The 6674-nt window shown below is 44.2% G+C and overlaps 1 pseudogene; it reads right to left on the bottom strand.

Moving 5' to 3' along the window:
- Window positions 1–5107: 5107 nt before the first annotated feature.
- LOC105471448 (F-actin-capping protein subunit alpha-1-like) lies at window positions 5108–6043 on the bottom strand (annotated as a pseudogene).
- Between the last annotated feature and the right edge of the window lie 631 nt (window positions 6044–6674).

Genomic DNA, 6674 nt, shown 5'->3' with positions numbered 1-6674 from the left:
CCACCCACCCATCCATCCATTTATCCATCCATCCATCATCCATCCATCCATCCATCCATCCATCCATCCATCCATCCATCCACCTCCCCAACCCCTCATGCATCCACTCATCCACCCACCCATCCATCCATTTATCCATCCATCCATCATCCATCCATCCATCCATCCATCCATCCATCCATCCATCCATCCATCCATCTAGTTCCTTTATATCCGAGGCACGTGCAGAGCAACAGGGGGATAGAAATGACTTAGATGCCATAGTCATAGGCATTGTGGAGCTTGGAGCTCACAGTCTAAAACAGAGACAGACTTTGGAACAAAAAAGCAAATCACAATCTACACTGGAGGTTTGTGGAGCAGAGAGAAGGGAGCATCCAATTCCACTTGCATCCCAAAGACCCTTCATGGCGGAGAGGGTGCTAGAGCTACTTGTTGAAGATTGAATGGGAGTTTGTTAGGAAAAGAGCCTCTGAAGAGAGGGGATGGCATGTACCAAGACCAGGCTTGAGAAGGCAGAGTCCACTGCAGTGTGAGTCCATGCAGGCAGACCTGTTTGAGGTGAGACTGGATAGAGACCCTGGGGACAGCTCCTTAGAGTCCTTTCCTGTCACACAGAGTAGTGCTGACATTATCCTTTAGGCTAAATGAAACCCAGATTTAGCAGAGGAGTGATAGGCACCATATAGCTTAAGTTTTAGCCTCGTGCTTCTGGCCAGTGATGAAGGATAGACTGAGTGGGGAGATATGGGAATCAGACACAGGCGGGGCCCCAGGTGAGAAGCAGCAAGGACCCCCATGGTGACAGTGAAGGCCAGGATGAGGGGAACTTGGAGACATTTCTAGCTTAGAATCAACAGGGCTTGGTGACTAATTTGATGTGGGACAAGGGAAAAGGGTGTCTGTGGTGATCCCTGCCAGATTTCTCTCTAAAGTGAGTGGATAGAGGTTATCTTCTAGAGATGGGGAGTACAAACAAGGAACAGGTTTCGGGTAGAGAAGTGATGAGTCCAGTCATGCTGCCTGGCTCCCTCAGCAATCATGGTGCATCCTTGCAGCTCCGTTTGCCTGGATTGTGTGCCTCACATTTATTGTCTGCCAAATACCCCGGCTTCTTCCTGAAACAATCTCCTAAAATCATAAAGGTGATGACCTGGGCTCTGTGAAAATGAGAAGCTGATCACTGTTTGCTCTGAAGATTACAGAACTGCCTAGACACGAATATGCTGGTTCCTCTCTCTACCTTGACGTGGTGTGACAGAAGGAAAGTCGGACTCAGACCCCAACCCAGGCACTTAGAAAAAAGCAGAAGAAATTTATTACCATGAGGTTTCAACCTGGAAGACGGCCCCATAGCAAGGCTCCCTGAAACAGAGAGTGAGCACAGTTTCAATTCATATACACCCCGAAGTATGTATACATGTTCAGTTATTACCTCCATCTTTCCTACAACATCAAATTTCTTCAAGACTTTACTGGAAAGTGATGGGGTTCCAGGCTTTCAGTTCTCCAGGCCTGCAGAGAGTGTTCCCCCAGCCCTGTGGCCCCCTTCCTGTCTGTTGTGCTGACACAGGTGCCTAGGCATTGCTTTCTCTACACGTTTCAGGGTTTGTATAGCTCACTGACGCATGGAACTTTTAGCAGGAAAGGACACATAGCGAAGACAAACTTCTGATTTCCCCCAAGAAGTGCCATCTTCCCTCAGTGCTTTCCTCTCAAGGAGGGGCTGGTGGGGAAGGGAGATCACATTATCCCCTATTGTTGGTATCCATGGATACCGCCTATGTGAGGCCTTATCCTTCCCTGCTCTGTCCAGTGCCTTAGCCACTGGCCACATGCAGCTCTCTGAGTTTAAATTTTAATTAACTAAAATTCAATAAAGTTAAAAATTCAGTTTCTCAGTGGCACTAGCCACATTGCAAGTGCTCCATGACCACATGTGACTGGTGGCTATGTATTGGACAGCATAGACAGGGAACATTTCCATCATCACAGAGAGTTCTATTGGGCAGCACTGTTTTATTGCAACACCCCAGATATTGCTTGAAAGCTATAGGACCCAGGATCCTTCCACTCTCAAGTTGTGCTTCTTAGAGGCTAGAAATCCACCAGGGACCTTAGGTTGGGAAGAGGGCAGGAAGGCCACAACCCCTAGGGGCTCACTGGTGCTATATAGGGACTGGGCGAGGAGCGAAGGGCACTCAGTCTCATGGAACTAAAATAGGAAAAGTGACCCCCTGAGGTAGCTCCCTTCAGGGTGGGTTCCAGCAGCTTTCTTCAGGGCAGAAAGTGCCACCAGAGTTTGGGAATGCACAGGTGGCCTAGCCAGACCTCTGGCTCAGTATTGAGGCTGGTCTCCTAGCTTGGGGGCACCTGCTTGTCAAGCCCTTCCCCACTGCTCTGTGGTCTCTGAAAAGCTGCCATTGAGAGATGCACAGCAGTCACTGACTCACTACGGTCAAATCATTGCCAGGCTTTGGTTTCTCTACCTTTAAAATGCATTCCACAAGCTGAATTGAGTCTAGATATAGCATGAATACCACTTTGGGGACAGGCCGCTGAGGTGAATTGGGTGGCAATTTTGTATGGGAGAGTCTCCATGAAGGGACCTGTCTGTGGCCTGCCTGGATGGAGGGTGGAACGGTCCACTCCTGCTGCCTGTACTTTCTCTCTGTCTTTCCTTCTCTTATGAAGGTTTAACAGCAGACAGAGGAGCCTGTGTCTCCCCTCACTGTCCTTTGGTCTCCTTGGCAACAGTCATGCCCCTTCAGTGAGCCCCTCTCCCAGGTCTTTTGTGGCTAGACTTTCTTGGCAGAAAGCCATGAGTGAGACGCGGAAATGCAGAAGAAATACAACCCACAGCCAAAGGCTTCCTTGTTTTTCTGCAGCTAGAGGGATGCTGAAGAAGGCTGCTATATTTGTGAACTTCTCCTTCCTTCTGGGCAGCCCACAGTGTTTTGGGCACTCCATTACATTAGTCAAGGTGATTTTGTTGGTGGTGGTGTTCTTCCTTTTTCTGGGAGAAGAGAAGAAATAGTTTTTTGTTTGTTTGTTTGTTGTTGTTGTTTTTTAAACACAGTCTTGCTTTGTCGTCCAGGCTGGAGTGCAGTGGTGTGATCTTGGCTCACTGCAACTTCTGCCTCCCCGGTTCAAGTGATTCTCATGCCTCAGCCTCCTGAGTAGCTGGGATTATAGGCACCGGCCACCATACCCAGCTAATTTTTGCATTTTTTTTTTTTTTAGTAGAGATGGAGTTTCGCCATGTTGGCCAGGCTGGTCCCAAACTCCTGACCTCAAGCGATCTACCCGCCTTGGCCTCCCAAAGTGCTGGGATTACAGGCATGAGCCATGGTGCCCAGCAAGAAATGGGTCTTATTCATTGCCAGTCCCATGCTTGCAGGCCTCCTTATGCCTTCTCTTTCCCCTTCACCAACTCAGAACCTTTTAATTGGGCAAACAAAAATGTACACTGGACAGTAGAGTCAGCCAAAATCTACATTAGGGCAGAGAATAGGTCAACGGTCATGGCAACTGAGAAAGGCAGAACATTCATGGCAGGGTAAGGCAAGAGTGAGGCCTTCAAGCAGGAGAAGTTGGCAGCTACTGACAGTGAAAACTGCTTTTCTTTAGAACAAAACACATATGTTTCTACTGGACTACCTGATACAGAAGATAATGTGCTATGGATGGATAGTGTGAATGACAAATAATGTAAACATATTGTATTTGAAATAAACAAAAATGCTTACACAGCTCAATGGGTTACTTGGAAACAAACTCTGACTTGACTGTATTACTGAGCAAAAATGAAGTTGAAACAAAAATACCCTTCCTTTTTGACATGCATTTGGAGATCGGTAGGAAGGCACTACTTGTTTTTCTTTTTTAAAAAACTGACCTTCCCTTAGGACTTGGTCATAGAAGTGTGAACAATGTAAATGAATTCACCATTGTGAGTTGTTGTATCGTATCTATGTTACCTGTGTATTCTGAGATCATACATGTACCTGCCAAAATACCTGGGAAGGGTTGCCGTATCACAGTTACATTTGAGTTCTTGGCAGGCAGGACTAAGGAAGAGTAATTTAGAATGTTTTACATCCTATTTGAAAGAAATCGCTAGTATTCCCTTAAATAACAGGTTACAATAGGAAGATACTACCTGGAAGCCACCCTTTTCACTTTGGTTCATTTTTATTTTTTATTTGTGATGTGCATAGTTGTTTGATTATTTTTCTTACGGTACAATCCTGCCACAAAGTATTAAAGCAGAAGATACTCGTTTTTCCTTCAACATCTGGATTTTTCAAGGTTTATACCTCTACATCCACAGTATGTCATCAGTTATTGAGCTTTAAAAAAAAATAAGTGAATAAAACTCTTCTAAGAGTGCAGATGTCTATAACTACAATGGTACTAGATGAGAAGGAGACAATGACAGAGGGGAAGAAAGCAGACATGTCCATTTGCAGGGAAGGTGGTTCAAGTCTTTGGATTTAAAAACAAGTTCCCCAGAGAAGCTGGCTATAATGGAATTTCCAGAAAACTTCCTTTGCCCTCCAAAAAGGACCTGAAAAGCCCCAATCCAAACTTTGGAAATCAACAGTTATGAGATGCTATAAATGAAGATGAAAGTAGAAGAAGGATGAATATGTCTTCCATTTAGCTATAGCTTGTAGGAATACCTCTTTAGCTGTTGGTGGAGCGGTAAAAACCACTGAAGTCCCAGAAGTTCTTGGAAGAATAGCAGTAGAAAAGTAGTGAACATCACACCTTGTCTAAATCAGTAACAGGGCTTCACGGCTAGGAAAATTTTCTAAACAGTAAGTGACTCCAGATTAGATGTCTCTTTCCAACATTAAATGTGGCAGAATTAACAACAACAGATTCACACATGGATATAGTGATAACAGAAAATTACAAGGCAGAGAACAGAAAAGAATCAAGACAATGCTAGAGGTTCAACAGTATTCCATGAGGCTAGAAAATCCATTAACTTTGAAAGCCCTAGCAAAATATCACTCTTGTTTATAAATCACTTATTTGTCATACGACCACACGTTGAATCTTTGTCTTTCCACATACAGAAGAATCCTACATTCAGCCTTTAAGTCTTCTGCATTTCTTTGCCATTCTTGTAGCTGAGTAGCTTGTTCTCATCAATTTTGGTGCAGGTAATGAGTAGCTGCCGGTGCAAGGCCTTTAATGTGGCATCTGACATCATTTGATAGTTTTTACTAATTGCTGTTTGATACTCCTTTCCTGCATTCTCTGATTTTAATAAACTCCTTTACAGTTTGTACTTCATTCGAGACAGTTAGTGAATCCTGTACAACTTTATGACTGACCAATGGCGCATTACCCTCTTCATAATAGTGAACCTGAATTTTAAGCACTTCAACTACCTGGGCTATAGGTTGTTTGATTGTGGACTTCTGCTCTTATCTCCAATGATCATTCCAGAAGTTTTTAGGCTGAAACTGGTGGCTTTCAGTACATGCAATAACAGTCTGTTTTAGCACAAACAGTATAGAAGCCTTGGCCATTGGAATAATGATCTTTCACATAGGGTTTTTTGTTTGTTTGTTTGTTTGTTGTGTTTTGTTTTTTTTTTTAAACAGGGTCTCACTCCTGTAGCCCAGGCTGGAGTGCAGTGGCTCACTGCAGCATCAACCTTCTGGGTAGCTGGGACCATAGGCATGCATCACCACACCTGGCTAATTTTTGTATTTTTTAAAGTAGAGGTGAGGTTTGGCCATGTTGTCTAGGCTGGTCTGGAACTCCTGGGCTCAAGCAACCCACCCACCTCAGCCTCCCAAATTGCTGGGATTATAGGCGTGAGCCACTGTGCCTGGGCTGCTGCATACACTGTTAAAGCACTGTCACAGAATTCTCTCCGGGACTTCAGACCTCCATCTACTTCCTCTTCGTGGGGGCCACTTGCTTCTTTCTGATCTTCATATCCTTCTATCTTCACAAGCGTGAATGGATCCATGTTACAGTGGGAAAATGCATGTGCTGCTCCTTCCGCGAAGATTGTCATTATTTCCAAGTAAAGTTGAGACATAAGAAAAGTTTGTCTTTAGTGCACCAAGGTTCTTCTGTATAAATCTGTTCAACTCTTTAACAACAAGCTCATCCCAGGAAATTGTCCCCTGCCCCATTTTCTATATCCTATTTGTGCTCAAGAAAAGGGGCTACTCCTACATAGGGATGATTGGATTTTAGTGACTTTTATAGACATATAGCCAAAAGAATGAATGTCTCATAATGGAATTCCAGATTTTATTAGCCCTAGATGGTATAATTTTAGATTACACAGATATTCCTAAAATTTCACTGTGTGGAGAGCAGCCCAAGCTGGCTGAATTTGAGGACTGGTGCTGGGTGAGGAGAAGGTATGCATAGCTGCTGAATTCATCGCTCATGCACTCCCCAGGGGAAAAGATCAGGTCTTAATTACAGAACTCAGTAACCTGGGTAATAGCAGATTTTTAGACCCAAGAAACAACATTTTCTTTAAATTTGATCACTTACAGAAAGAAGCAAGTGCCCCCCAGCCAGAGGAAGTAGATGGAGATCTACTTGGAATTTTACTTCTACACCAAGTCAGTGCTCTAGACTGAATTTCTTTAGTTTGTGATGCGACTAAAGTCAATACTTTTACTTCTTAA

Source organism: Macaca nemestrina, chromosome 4 (genome assembly GCF_043159975.1).
Source record: "Macaca nemestrina isolate mMacNem1 chromosome 4, mMacNem.hap1, whole genome shotgun sequence".
Lineage (NCBI taxonomy): Eukaryota > Metazoa > Chordata > Mammalia > Primates > Cercopithecidae > Macaca > Macaca nemestrina.
The sequence above is the reverse complement of the archived record's forward strand: the minus strand, read 5'-3'. Positions and strand labels throughout refer to the sequence as shown.